Genomic DNA, 15994 nt, shown 5'->3' with positions numbered 1-15994 from the left:
TCTATCCCAGAGTACCGAGCTATCAAATAGCCCAGCGTGCTATGCTAACCCCAGAACTGGAATCAGTATCATTGCATCCTCATGGCGCTGCACTCAAACTAATTAGCTGGGCGATGAGAGATAGGGCTTTTTCAGCTTGCCATGTGGTTTATAATATATTATAGCCTAAGCTAAAGGCCTCCACTCTGCTTGCTTCTGGAACATGTGTCTCCTTTAGCCTGCCGGGAGTTTGTCATGCTGCCTCCTGTGGGGTGCAGTAAGGCCCTGAGCAGACACCCCTAGATGACTGGGTAAGGCCTTGGAATGGAAAAAGGCCTCTAAGAGGGAGTGCAAGAAGAGCACGAGGTTGCCTGCACATTCAACTGGAGGCACAGCTCCATTTCATGACATTTCAAAGGCGAAGAAGTAGATAATGATCTGTGTGTAGCTCTCAGCACAGCTGGCTCCTAGTCTCCTCACACACTGGCAAGCGTCTGATGCTGGTAAAAAAGATACCAAGAACTGTCTGTATCCTTATCTTCTCCCTATCAGTGATGTAACAGACAAGCAGAGGTATTTCATGTTACTACATGAAATTTAACTGGAGATCACAAATCCTAAAATGTCTTTACCTGCCACTCCCATAATTTCTGCATGGTATCACCACTGAGTGCCAAAGCTGTGTTGCTCTATCCTGACATAGTTTTATTTTATTTTCAAGGTAACCTTCGCTCTGAATTTTCTTATTTGGTAATACTTGGATTAAGGATTAATTTCAAGACCTCTGTAGTATATTTTGTCCTAAATTACTGTTAGGTGCACTTACCTGCATTGTAATTTAGGGTTTGGAAATTATAGAGCCCTGCAGTGCTGTGATTGTACGTGATCCTTTCTTCACAGTCAGACAGAAGAACTCACCACCTACACACTATGGTAAAGAACAAAATGAAACACCCAAGCTCTATGCTTATAGTGTGTATAGGTTAATTCCAAAACAACTACAGCCCTTTTATCATGCATAAGAATTTATAGAAACAAGAGATCAGTGTAAATTCAAGTAACAGAAGGAGGTGGGGTTGCAGCCCAAGCAGCCAGATTTATCTTTGAAGTTGGTCAAGCCTTGTAATTGGCTCCGCTTTGAGTGGGGGATCGGACCAGATGAGGTCCCTTCCAACTAAAATTCTTCTGTGATTCTACGATTCCAAAAGATTCCAAGAGATTGTAGCACCCAGTCTGGTAAGGTGAGGGGGAGATAAGGGAGTGAGGAAATAAGAACGGGAAACGGAGGTAATGAAAAAAAAAGGTTAGCCTCTTTAAGACAATATGGAGGGTTGATTTATTTCAAATTCTATCTACCGAATGGATTGCAGTACTTCAGACAAAATTAATGGAATGAACTGCTACAGTTATCATTCTTATGATATAGCAGGGAATGTGAAGGTGTTCAGCTAACAGAAATAGTTACACTAAATGCAGTTGATATAATATCAGGGAAACCTGGATTCAATTGAACAAACTCACAGTACAAAAGATTATTTTATGCCGTACTAGTTTTGGCAAAACCCTGTCCTGCATCAAGTAGGAGGGGAAAAAAAAATTAAATTAAATTTCAGCTGTGCCCCAAATGCCAGATCCAGAGTATGGCCAAAGAACAGAGATCCTGACCCGCTGTCGAATGAGTACAACTGTTAAAATGCCTCACAGAAGAAAAACACTCAGTTTGATTTCTTCTACGCTTGAGCTTCAAAGTTCACCAAATCAATCTCAATAAGGTTTGCAAAGGTCTTTGACTTCTAGGCATCTAACTGCTTCAGCTTCTGATTGGAAACCCTGGCTCCCTAAGCAACACATTCAAGTCTAATCCCGCTAGTTAGTCCTGCTACGAACAGAGATAAACGTAATTAACACCCCAAGTGACAGAAAGCTGCCTCTCTCCTTAGGAGAGGGATCAGTTTTCCCCCTTAGGAGGATCCTAGTCAGGAGGAGGGATGTATTTTCTAATCCACAATTGAAACCAATCCTCAGGTGGGAACATCCTACCAAGCTGGCAGCTCATCTGGGCTTCTGCACCCTCAGTCCCATAGTCACAGGAAATTGTGGAAGAGTGTGTATCTTCCATCATTGCTCTGGGTATCCAATTCCTAATCCTATAGAAAACTCTGCAAAGGATATGTCTTTAACTTTCTCCCTGCCACAACCAGCATCAGCAGCTCCCTGTATCAGTACACCTGATTAAATTTGTCTCTAGGGTAAAAAGCCTGGGGCTTCTGGTAGGGTAACAGCAAATGAGCTCAGAGCTGTGGAGGAGTAATATACATTGATGACCTGATCACAAGACCATAGTTCTCTGGGCTATCCCAGCAGCACAGAGTTTGCCCAGGCAGTAGCAACCTGATGGCCAGCAGTCACCACATACCTTGTCTGCACTCAAAGGCCTCACCCAGTAACTATCTCTGGCGTCAACTGAACAAGCAGGAGGTTTTTGACTCACTCTTCTTTCAGTCCAGGCTACAAAAAATAAGGGATCTCAATTCTCTGCTCTCTTTCTGCTCTGAAGATGCCTCTTGCCATTCTGCATTGCCCTGCTACAGGCATCCACAGGAGACTTCACAGGAGACACAGTCTCTTAGATCATCATGCTGGCAATGGCATTGAGGTAATGGGTCACTACTAGGTGGATCATCATCTTCAGAACTTGACTTCACCCATTTCTGTCATCAGATAGTTGAGGCAGAAATAGCTCTGTCACATTTCTTCCTTTACTGAAACCTGTTCTTGAGAACCTGGGCACTGTGGGGTCATAGGAAGCAGAGGAGTGCCCTGTATTTGACAGGCTTGCTTCTCCCAGCTCTGCATATTCCTGTGAGGAAGAGGTGCCTCAGCACTGATTGCTCCAGTCTTCTGATCTTTCCCTGCTGTGCCAAGTTGCAGTAAATATAATGCAACATATCGATCAAAGAATAAAAGATCCAATAAACACCAAAAAACTGCAGACTTTTAACAGTGATTATATGACCGAGGAAGAGATTCTATTTTGTTTCACAGCTGAAAGCACGAAACGGCTTATTTTGTACAGAATAAACATGGGAAATATATTAATTATTTTGAATGTACAAAATCAGAAACACTAAGCTAAAAAGAAATCACTTTGGAGAAAATACCATTGATGGAGGATGCACTGCTTATTTTAACAGTTATTAAACTGCTTAATAGAATGACAGCAAAAATTATGAAGTTATTGTCCTATTGTGAGCAATAAGGCAAGAACTTGTACAGTTTATATCATTATATAGAGAAATGACTGTTCTTGTTCATGTGAGCTAGATGTGGATTGTGTGTAATCAGTCCCTGAGGACAAATTATGAAGTTTATGCAAGACAAGGGTAACTAAAACAGAAATACAAGTGAGAACTGACCATGAATTCAAAGGTAGCAAATCATAGGGTATGTTATCTAATTCCTAAGCAAAAGAAGTTAGCAGACTTCAATATTTCAATATGAAAAACTAATATATAAGATAAAGAGAAAAAGTGAAGCATGACATGAACTGACACAAAAGGAAACAGCCACAAGTAATGTTGATATGTGGATACAGTCTAATGAAATTCACTGATAAAGTGAAGAAACATCATCAACACAAATAATTAATGAATATCAATTAGATTTAATACTAAAAGAGTCTATAGCCAAGGCTAATAGAAATGAGAAGAAATTTCATTTTTATAGAAAAGTGTAGTTTTGTGCTTGGGAACAAATAACAACACTGTGCTAAAACCTCAATAGTTTTACATGACAGAAGAGAAAACCAAGATAAACTCATCAAAGTCACACTTTTTATGAACTGCTGACCTGAGCTAGTTATGAGAAAAACAAATATAAGCTTAAGCTGCTATCAAGAGATCTGTTTTCAGTAGAGGCATGAAAAAATTTTTGCTGTGTAAGATCTCAGTGCAACTTCATCTGGAATACTATATAAAATTATGAATTGAATCTGAAAAAGATATGAAGATGGACTCCTGGAATGATTAAGAAAGAGATTCTCTACACAAGAGAAAGCTTACAGAAAACCAGCCATTCTAGTCCAATAAAATCAAAGCTGAAATGGGATAAGATTGCTCTCTACAAATGTAGCCCTGTGGGAATGGATTATTGGATAAAAAGGCAAGTACTGGCAGAGAAACAAAGGTGAATATTGGTAAATGCATTTAGACTGCAAATTAAAGGACAATTAAAAGAAGGTTAGAAGAAGCAAAGTACAGCTGTGTTAAAAATGGAACACAATCATTTTACAAAGGGACTTCTGTGACCCAGAACCTGTGATAGCTGGGCACCAGGACCATGAGCCCATTAGGCTCTTTTTAGTCCCATGTTTATAACAGGGCTACCTGTCCTATAACTTTGTTCAGCCAGTTTGTTGTCCCTAATTGAGCAACAACTTTCACATCTTTAATATGTGGTTCCTTTCCACAAGTCTATCCTGCATGAAATTTGTTCCTTTACTGAGCTGTTTTGTTTTAGTCATATGATCCAGCCAGCCACATTTCTTAAATGGTATGATGACCTAAGCCTCACACGATCGAGTTGTAAATAAGCCTCCATCCTTCCTCTTAAAGGATCGCTTCACCCTACAGCACTCCTCACAGATAGCAGCCATTCCTAGCAACTCTTCCTTTCACCCTTTCACAGGTTGCTCAGGATACTCAATGTACTAAAATGCGATATGCCAAGATACAATTATATCAGAAAATTTCAGGAACAAAGAGAAAAAATATCAAACACAAATATCACTAATATTGAGCTTATAGGGCTCAGCACGGTAGCCAGTACAGTCAGCCATTCCTAGCAACTCTTCCTTTCACCCACAGGTTTCTCAGGATACTCAATGTACTAAAATGCGATATGCCAAGATACAATTATATCAGAAAATTTCAGGAACAAAGAGAAAAAATATCAAACACAAATATCACTAATATTGAGCTTATAGAGCTCAGCACGGTAGCCAGTACAGTTAAAAGGGATTTCACTGAATTTCACTGAATTTTTAGAGTTGGAAGGGACCGTAGAGATCATCTAGTCCAACTCCCCTGCTAAAGCAGGACCACCCAGAGCTTGTCAGAGCATGTTACTCAGGAGCATCCAGGCGGGGCTTGAAAATCTCCAAAGAAGGGGACTCCACACCCTCCCTGGGCAGCCTGTTCCAGGGCTCCGTCACCCTCACCGTGAAAAAGTTCTTCCTCATATTCAAGTGGAACCCTTTATGTTATGTTTATGTATTTTAATCATTTTTTTCAAAATAAGGAGTATGAAATTGTTTCATACATTGAATCTCACAATGGGTATTTCTGCTGCTTTTAAGTGACACAGCAAGAATGAAAAAGGAAAAATGATTTTTGTGTGTAGTCACGCAGCAAAAGATAAGAATCAGCGAACAGGAACCTTATAAAGTTCAGCAAAGGCAATCACAAAGCCCTGCACTGGGGGGGAATAACCCAATGCACAGACTCGGGACTGAACAGGTAGAAATCAGCTTTGCAGAATAGGCCCTGGGGATCTGGGTGGACAGCACATTGACCACGGACCAGCAACGTGCCCCCATGGTGGACTGCAGCAGGAGGAGAACTGCCAGAAGGTCGAGGGAGTGGATCCTTCCCCTCTGCTCAGCACTGGTGAGACATTTCTGGAGTCCCAATACCGGAGTGAGTCCAGCGAAGGTGGCTGTGAAGGTGATCAAGCAACTGGAGCGTCTGTTCTGTGAGGACAGGCTGAGAGAGCTGGGACTGTTCAGCCTGGAGAAGAGAAGACCCAGGGAGATCTTACTGGTGTGTAAAAGTACCTGGTTGGGGAAGCGAAGAAGATGGAGCCAGACTTTTCTCAGTGGTGTCTCGTGATATGAAAAGAGGCTGCAAACAGAAAGACAGGAAATTCCATTTAAATAAAAAACCCTCTTTTAAAATTATTATTATGAAGGTGGTAAAACACTGTCACAGGCTGCTGAGAGAAGGTAGAGTCTCTTTGGACACTCAAAACCCAACTGCACACAGCCCTGATGAATGTGCTCTAGGTAGTCCTGCTTTGAGCACGGGAGGGGACAAGATAACTTCCAGAGGTCCCTTCCATTCTATGATGTAGCAATTTATTAATCTTTAGTGATTATACATTATAATCCTAACAGTTGCTACCAAAACCCAACCAATTAGCACATTAGCATGGAAAACATACGCAAGATAGCAGAATGCATTCAATTGGAAATAATATATTTGTTACCCATCCAGTTTGTACAATATTTAATATGCATTAACTATATTCAGGATTAAATGTAAAAAACACTCAGAACACTAAATAAATATGTTCAATCAGTTAATTCATTAGAAAAATACAAAAGCGGCACTTGATGAAAACCTGTATTACTTCTTTGGAGAGAAAAAATCAAGTTTCCTCTCATGAGGTGTTTGCTCTGTTTTGAATCCAAAGCTATCTCTAAATATTCTAAGTAGCTTTAAAACACAGCCGAAATAGGTTCCTGGACTTCTGCTAAACTGGTTTAACTAGTTTTGATCATACCCTTATCTTTGAACCATAGTACGTCAAATTAGAAAACAAACAGTTTTAACTGTATTATTTACAATAAATTTACTGCCAGAAATGTGTTACAACAGTACATTTGGTGGAGTTTAAGTTTACTGTGTTCCCAAGATATAATCTTATGGACTAATATAGCTAATGTTAAGGTGAAGATTGAGCAGCTCTCTAGTATGTGACCTGACTGACTGTAACTTACCTCAAGAAACCATTTTTCAGTGCTAGATTTCATATAGTTCATTGCTTGACAAGAAATTAATCTTAACAGAGGTGTCTCAGCATCAGTGGCGTCTTGCAACTTAGATGACATTGCTCAATGGCTGTAAATCTCTTCAGTGGATATTAGTGAAGACGATTGACTCCCAAACTGAGCCAATATTGCCTTTTCTTAATGTTACGCTAAGTATGGCCAGTAGCAGACACTTAAGGAAACAGAACAAAAGAAACAAAGGCAGCGTTTTGCTCTCCTTGATATTCAACTTTTGTCTTCCAGTGCTACTGCGATGTCATAAATAAATGATCAGGAAGCTGCATATGGCATTGTGGTGATGCCTTTATCAGTGTCAAATATTATATTAGAATCACAGTAGCACAGTAGCGCCTTAAACCATATATGGTTCCTGGTCTGTACCACTGATAGCATGAAGTAAAATTCAGACAAAAGAATATGTCACAGATTAGTTAATTGCAAATACTAATCTTACACTCAGTATTCTGGAGCCATTGCTATCTTTTTTTGCTATTTTTTGCTATTGCTGACTTGTGGCTCTATGTAAATAAATAAGTTCATTACAGGAAGTTCCACAGTTTCTGAATGTGATCTCTCTCCTACTTCTTCTGCTATTTTCCTAATTTTTAATTTCTAATCATGTTCCTAATTTTTTAATTTCTAATCATTCTAATCAATGACTCTCATGAGATTCTAGAGTCATCTTAGGCAGGTGGAAATATATTAAAATATGCTGCTGTATCTGCTGCCATATCATTTAGGGACAGTTTCCAGGCTCTGGCCAGAGATGCTGGCAGAATAACCATTTCACAATAGCAATGGGAATCACTTCAACATAACATTTGCTTCATCATGATGTACTTTCCTAAGGTAGGATTTGCATTTGTCCATACTTGAATGTGTGTTACAACCTGGTATTTTCAGCAGAGATCCACCTGGACTTGTGCAAGGCATTTGACACTGTCCCACATGACATCCTGGTCTCTAAATTGGAGAGACATGGATTTGACGGATGGACCGCTCCATGGATAAGAAATTGGCTGCATGGTCACACTCAAAGAGTTGCGGTCAACAGTTCGATGTCCAAGTGGCAACCAGTGATGAGTGGAGTTCCTCAGGGGTCAATACTGCAACCAGTGCTGGTTAACATCTTTGTTGGTGACACAGACAGTGGGATAAGGTGCACTCTCAGAAAGTTTGCCGATGACACCAAGCGGTTGACACGCTGGAGGGAAGGGACTTGGACTGAATTGAGAGATGGGCCTGTGCGAACCTCATGAAGTTTAACAAGACCAAGTGCAAGGTCCTGCACCTGGGACATGGCAATCCCAAGCACAAATACAGGTTGGGCGGAGAATGGCTGGAGAGCAGCCCTGAGGAGAAGGACTTGGGAGTGCTTGTGTCGACCGTGCCACATAGCTTGGTGTTGTCAGCAAACTTGCTGAGGGTGCACGCAACAAATATCAGAGTGGTCAAAGTCCCCCATGATGACCAGAGTCTGTGAACGCAATGCTGCTCCTGTCTGTCTGTAGAAGGCCTCATCCACCTTGTCGCCCTGGTCAAGTGGTCTGTAGCAGACCCCTACTGTAACATCACCTGCCCCTGTGCTCCCTTTAATCCCTTTAATCAGAGACCCATAAGCTCTCTGTTGGGTCTTTGACCCATAAGCTCTCTGTTCAGAAGCTCAACATGAGCCAGCACAGCCCAGAAAGCCAACTGTATCCTGAGCTGCATCAGAAGTGTGGCCAGCAGGTCAAGGGAGGTGATTCTGCTCCTCTACTCCACTCTATTGAGACCCCAGCTGGAGTAGTGCACCCAGCTCTAGGGTCCCCAGCATAAGAAGGACCTGGACCTGTTGGAGCATGGCCAGAGGAAGGGGCTGGAGCATCTCTCCTGTGAAGACAGGTTGAGAGTGTTGGGGTTGTTCAGCCTGGAGAAGGCTCCAGGAAGACCTTATAGTGGCTTTCCAGTACCTAAAAGGGGCCTACAGGAAAGCTGGAGAAGGACTTTTTACAAGGACATGTAGTGATAGGGTAGGGGGTAACGGCTGAAATACAATAACTTAATAAATACAATACAAAAAATGGTCATCATAAATACACCCTTTATAAACACCTGGTGGCTGTTAACGCTTATCAGCATGAGCACAAATTAAATATTACAAGAGTGTGTGTTTGCTGAACAGAAACTGCCTGTGTGCGTATGTCTGGCAGCACAGGAAGTACAATTTTTGTGGACTAATCTTTTCATGAAATGGGTTGCATTTAGCGAGACATAGAAGTGAGCATCCATATAGCCCTCACAAGGAGCTAGCTTGTGGCAAATACATGCCTTAGTTTATGCAAAAATATGAGCAGCTGACTGGAGTAAATATACATGGCTATTGTTTGAATAAAACAATAAAACAGTTCTGTTTCTGAGGTTATGCACAGAGAAACAAAGTTCCTGTATGAACACGGTGTCCCTGTAGCATGGCTGTCATTTCTAGCGATACTTCAGGGTTTTGGTCTGGCACTTGTCCTCTCTCACTTCTGCCAGTAACATTTTTCCAGTATCCAAATCAGGAAGACTGGGGAACCTACTCCAGGCAGTGGATGCAAAATTAAAGATTTCTGTGAGTTGGTCATTAAAAGGCACAAAGTTCTTACAACTGTTGGTCTCGCTTAAAAATGGAGAGACACAATGAAGTTATCTCTGGAAGTCTCCTATGAATGAAATAACTTGCTAGTATTGCTTAGAAACATGGACCAATTTAGACATGAACTGGATCTCTTTTTTCTTTTTCTTGATTGTGAGTATGTAGGCGTTTGTTTCGTACTCTCACAGACGACAAACTAAGATTTGGCATTGCACGAACTTGTAGTTTATTACCTATAGATTTCTACAACCTTGCGTCACACTACCACTTTTTGTTGGGTAATAGAATTTCAAATACTTTTTTTGTTAATATTAGCTAATGCAAGTCCATGTTGGGTTTTTTAATAATTTATTCAGCGTTCCCAGACTAGACCATGTTTGTGTTGATAACTTCTCCGTTTTTTCTGTGATGAAAAATTCACAATGCAACCTTGAATAACCAGTTTGGTAGGTTCTTTGAGAAGCAACACTATATTTCTACATTAACATGCAAATGCATTGTGGTACTATGTCACTATGATATTTTCCTGCTGATAAATACTTTAGGAGGGATAAATTAACTGTGACTTTGAAAGAGTAATCTCAAAAAAGAATCAGATCATTATGTCTCACGGTATGCCTGCAATTTCTGAGGCTCTTGAGATCCTGAAGAAGTTTTACAGCATTGTGAACTCACGCTGTATCATTGTGATACTCTGCTTTATCAAGACATTTTGTCCTAGTGCAGTATAAGACCGATTCAAACAGATAATAGTATGTTGCAACATGTTGATATTTTGACTTCACTGAACAGAAATGTATACCGCACTCATGATCAAGACAAACGGACAACACTGGGCTCTGAATACTCTGTATTTATTTCATGTTCTGATGGCATCTAAAATGATTTTGTGACACGGTGCTCTGCTGTGTTGCCATTAAGTCAGCTTGTGGTAATGCACATATTTGATGTATGATGATGACACGGTGATCTTTTCATCAGAGGTATGGAAGCCATAGAACCCGCAAAAATGAAGAAAATCTGTAATTTTCATGCTGTATTTTGCCACTCAGAAACCATACTGATTAGGTATTTTCAGACTACAGAATACATGCTTTTACGTGTTGCCATTAAGTCAGCTTGTGGTAATGCGCATATTTGATGTATGATGATGGCACGGTGATCTGTTCATCAGAGGTATGGAAGCCATAGAACCTGCAAAAATGAAGAAAATCTGTAATTTTCATGCTGTATTTTGCCACTCAGAAACCATACTGATTAGGTATTTTCAGACTACAGAATACATGCTTTTACATGCACTTTTTATTTTTCATTTTACATAAATTTTACATGTATTTTTCTTGTTTTCCCCTGTTCTGCCAAGAAACTGCGTTTAAAATTCTGATAACAAAACATGCACTTTTTATTTTTCATTTTACATAACTTTTACATGTATTTTGTTTTCCCCTGTTTTGCCAAGAAACTGCATTTAAAATTCTGATAACAAAATTGCTTAATTGTTATTATAAACAACAATTTATATTAAGTGCATCAGTTAATGCACTGTCAGTTCATTATAAATGATCATTAATGAACTTTGACAATCATTGGATGATATGGTATTTATTATAGACAAGGTTTAAAGCCCCACCATTTTTTAGCTCTTTTCAAAAATAAGACTGGGCAAAAGACAACAAAGTAGTAAAGCTTCCCAGCAGGAACATGGGAGATTTGCACAGCCTGAGTTGGTTTTCCTATATGACAGATGATGGGATAATGCTTCAGCTTCAATGAGCGGGTTATTTTCCAAGGAATAGTGTCTTTGAAAAACTGTCCACTAACAATTATGATAACGAGCTTAGAGTTACGTGATTCTAACTCTTCTCTGTCAAGAAGTACTTAGGTACTAGGTTTAACTAGTATGGAGTAGATAAACCATGAGTGTACACATCTAACAATAAGGATAAAATAAGTTATTGAATCTCTGTGGATTATGTGAGCACAGCTCCCATTCTCGTGGCCTGGACCAGGCAGAAGCTATTCTGAAAAAGTAACATGCTCACGCAGTTGCATAAGCAAAGGCTGTGTTTACAATAATTCTCATATACTACTTAATATGCACTGTAATCTGAATAAATATGGGTTGTGCAAGCTTATATAGGGTGTTTCCAGACTTTTGAATGCTCGATATTTTTTTTTAAGCTGATGCGTGTCCATCTGTGCAATATTCAGTTGTGAAACGAATGGCATATGGTGACAGGGCATGGCATAATGGCGCGTTGCTGTGTAGCCCGGCAGTGTTTGGTAACAAACGGTGAGGCAAGTGGGGTGCAATCGTTTTTGTAGCGCAGGTAGGATTTGTATCACTAAGTCGTCAAAGAACATTGACATTGCGCATCCAACGCTGCATGGGGGTCCTCAGGCACCAGGTGTGAAATTCCCCTGCAAACTGGAAGTGCTCTCTGTGGAGGCTGTGGTTGCCTTTTTGCCCATTTCAACTGGAATTGACTGGAATTCGAGGGTCTAGATATTCAACAGAAACCAGTGAAATCCCTGTGGCAATTGATGGGTATCTACCTCAGGTGTCGGTGGCACAAAGCAGCCAAGTCGTGTGTGTCGCCCCCCAACGCCACACACACCACCCCGGCCGGCCTACTCCGGTGGTCGCCTCCGATGCGTGAGGCGGGGAAGCGACGAGCCGCCGGTTGCGTGGGCCGGGAGCCAACGGGGGAGAGGCCTCACAGGCCGGTGTCGGCGGCCGTTAGCGGGGGTCGCGCGCCCCCTCCCGCCCGCCTCTCAGGGCGGGGGAGGTAGGGGCACGCGCGCGCTCCCTAGGCGGCGGCGGCGCCAAACCCCAACCACTCCGCTCCCCCCGCACTATCCGCCTCCACACGGGCCAGCCCCCCCACCCCCCGCCCTTGGGCGGGGCTCCCGGGAGCTGCCAATCCCCGTCCTCCTCGTCCTAAAGAGCGGCACAGGCGGCAGCCAATAGGCGAGCGGGTACCGTCTGCGCAACGGCCAACGGGAACGGCTCTTTCAGGACCGCTTGTCCGAGCCCCTCAGAGCGGCGGGGGACGGCGCGGGCAGCGGGGCAGCCAGGCGCGGCCGGGGGTGCCGCCCGCAGCAGGTTAGCGGCCACCCGGGCTGCGGCGGGGAGCCGGGGGGAGGCCAGGGAGGACTGCGGGCTGAGCGGGTCCATCCCCTCCTGTGAGGTGGGCGCGGAGGGAGCCGGCCGGCGGCGCGCGTTTCCGGGAGGCTGCCGGGGAGGGCGGGCGGCGGGGAGCGCTGAGGTGCGTGGTGGTGGCGGGCAGGCGGCCAGGCCGGAGGCGCGTTGCAAGGCAGGAGGAGCTCTCGGTTGCCAGGATCGATGCTTAGAAAAAGAGCGGGGGAGACCCTTTCGGCTAGGCTGAGAGCCCCGGGGTCCGCGGCGGCCCGCTCCACCTGCCGCTGGGCCCGGAGCCGGAGGGTACCACCCATCTCCCCCTGCTCTCCCGCCCGGCGCTGGATGGGCCTCTCCTGAGCAGCAGTGCGCCGGCTCTTCCTGCCAGGCAGCTCTGCTTCCCCCAGCTCCGGCCGTACCGCCACGGTAGTTCCTCTTTCTCAGAGCCCGTGTCATTGTGGCTAGTGCAAATAGACTTACAGGAAAAGGCCACGAGTTTCTCCCCCGCTTAGAAGAATGTATGGGGAAGAGAGGCGAAACGGCCTGTCTCTTCAAACAGGAGTCTCAGTTCAATGGGTCCATGCGGCAAGAAATAGTAGATGGAGAGCTGTGATAACTCTTAGGGTGTGCAGCAGCCCCTGACTGTGGGTAGAGGCTTGGAGTCCTCATGGGGCAGGAACCGCGTGGATCTACAGAAAGACCGTCTTGAGTGAAGTTTGAAGTGTGGCTAATGGCAGATACGCTGGTAGCACTCTTGTAATTGAAACCAGCTTGAATCCCATGGAAATAGAAACCTTTAATTTCATTTAACCTACCTAAGAGCTTTAGCAACTGAACGTTTTTGATATTTTAATAACTGTTTCAATAATAATTACACCAGAACTGGAGCATGTAGGAGTTCTACTATCTGTGATATCCATTTGTACTGTAGCAAATAGAATTTCTTGACACCCAGCTTCTCCAGTTTGTGTATCACATCTGTGCTTCATAACCATTATTTCAGCAATTTGGAGATCATGTATTAGGTATACATGTTTAGGATCTTTACTCTTCTACCCTGTTTTTATACCCTCCCCTCAAATATAGATCCCTTAAAAATCAGGCATTTCCCCACCCAAAACCTCCCACAACTGTGTATGAAAGACTGACTTTACAGGTTTGATGTTGGTTGGTTTTTTCCTCCTAGCTATTGCAGAACTGCGAAATAATATGTAAATCTAGATCTGTATCTTTTTACTGCAAGTACATAGTCTTTATTTACCTTATGCTGGACTGCAGATCTAATGAAGCTTTACTAGAGACAGTAAAGTCTCTAGTAAACAGTAGAAGCACAGTGGGGCAGTTATTTTCCATTAAATGTGACTATCTAATGTAGAGGGATGTTCTGGACAGAAATATTTTTTTCTTCCTATAGTTCCAAAAAAACCTCAACCTATCCACATCTTAATCATCCTGAGCAGCTAACACTTGTCAGTAAAAAGTTAGCATTGAAGCAAAACTGTAACTTTTATAGTAGCAAAGGATTTCTGTTCATTTGGTATTTAGTGTTCCTTACTTTGAAAATGCACATGATACCTACTAGCCAGATGTGAGCAGAGAATATCACTAAATGTCAGTTTTACAGTGCAGCTCCTGATTCTCCTGTGATCCTGCTTAAGAGAGTCATCTTTGAAAGCTGGAGTAATAGATGTCTTGAAATACCTGTACTGTCATTTCTTCTGTGAATGTGGAATCAGTTCATCCATAGAACCGTAGCTCCTGAGAGGCCTATATGCAGAGGGACCTGTCACCTTCCTGTTTCTGAGTTCTACCTCTTGTAGGAAGTTGCGGTTCCTCACAAGCACGGTGCTTCCACTGCTTGGAGGGAATGTATAACAAACTAAAATTGTTATACAGCAATTTAGAAAGTTTAAGCAAGTGCCAGAAAACGTACTAGGTGTCATTGAGGGCATGGCTGTATCATTGCAGTGACTCCACGTTTGGTTAGTTTCTCCAGCCAGAAATTGTGCTTGTGTTTTGTGTATGTGTTTTGGGTTTTTTGTCACACAACATTCAGTGTTTGAGGAGAGTCTGTGTTCAGTACAATATGCCTGTTACTTGTCTGCAGGAAGCAGAGCTGCTGGGTAACTAAAACAAAAACTTCTGAAAAGGAACCAATATCATCAAAACTTGTGCTTGGTTAATTTGGTTGCCTTGTCTGTAGGTGGAGGACTTACCTCATGTAATCCTTTAATGGTTAGACATTGTTAGTACCTTTATTATGTCTATAGTGTTTCTCCCAGTTGCTAATTCTGAGCCTTGCAGTAATACAGTCCTCCAGCTATGCTTTATTTAGCCTCAGCACTTCTAAAGTTTGGACGCTGCAAACAGTCCTAATAAATACTGTCCCACTGAATAGACTAGATATTCCTATTTGCTTTTTTTCTTCTGAGTGTCTCCAACCCTGGGTTTATTGTGGGACCCTTTTTATAAAACTGTTCTTCTTTGGAAAGCTTTTTCCAAACTTTGTTGAAGAAGGTGTGACCATATTAGATTACTTTCTTCCTTTGGGTGTGATTAGATGGACTGTGCTTAGTAGATCTTGCTAAGCTGCCATTTGGTGTTGGTAGCTACATATTCAGTACATCATGTCAACCTTTACATGTCATGGTTCAGCTTGATCTTTGTAAATTTGTAGGGCTTCTAGAGCAGTAGGTATAATTGATAGATTCAAATAACACATGCATTAATGTAAACAGACCTTAAGGTTGGAGCCCTAAGCATCTCCAGTGATCAATATGTAGTGGAGTAAATACCTCTGTCCTTCTGAGAAGGAAGAGAAGAGGATTCATGCATCCTGTTTAGTTAGTGTTCACTTGTATTTGTCATTTTGTAGGACAAGTAGGCAATCTGTTAGTAGGGTTTGCTTTAACTGTGTGTGTTTAAGCTATTTTTAAAGATAAGGAAGTTGTGAAAATGGGCATTTATTTTTTTGACAGGGTTTTGTTCTACATGTATTGGAAAAAAGGAAGGGCATACTTGTGTGTGGTTTTTGTTTTTGTTTTGCTTTTTTTTTTAAACATGATTAGGCTTCAAATGCAACTTGATAGAGCAGTTGTCAGGTAAACTCATTATTTTTAGGTTTCAGAAGAGTTAGTGGGAATTTCTGCAGGAACATAATAGAAGAAATACCTTTATTTGCATTGGAAAGCCATTGGATAGCACCATGTTAATATGTTATATTTGACTGCAGTTTCAGATAAAGAATTTTGAAATGGTTCACCTAAACATTAAGAAATTAGGTTCTTGTTATAGTTATGGATGACTTAACTGTAGGATTTTAACAAAGGGTTTTAAAATCTTAGGTCTTTTTACAGCTATCACTAGCTGTGACTATACTTACTATGGGTTTGCTTTACTACAGAGGCACTGGAAGTTGGGATTTGGTGAA

The 15994-nt window shown here is 42.2% G+C and overlaps 1 protein-coding gene across 1 annotated transcript in view; it reads left to right on the top strand.

The window, feature by feature from the left end:
• The first annotated feature begins 12441 nt into the window (after positions 1–12441).
• Positions 12442–15994, top strand: part of FAR1 (fatty acyl CoA reductase 1) — a 39642-nt gene continuing 36089 nt past the window's right edge. Inside the window, exon 1 of the mRNA XM_014938324.1 lies at positions 12442–12531. The gene's annotated coding sequence lies outside the window, so the exon portion shown is untranslated. The remainder of the gene's footprint in view (positions 12532–15994) is intronic.

The sequence above is a fragment of the Calidris pugnax genome, unplaced genomic scaffold, assembly GCF_001431845.1.
Source record: "Calidris pugnax isolate Ruff unplaced genomic scaffold, ASM143184v1 scaffold93, whole genome shotgun sequence".
NCBI classification, from domain to species: Eukaryota; Metazoa; Chordata; class Aves; order Charadriiformes; family Scolopacidae; genus Calidris; species Calidris pugnax.
This window is presented reverse-complemented; position numbering and strand designations above follow the sequence as displayed.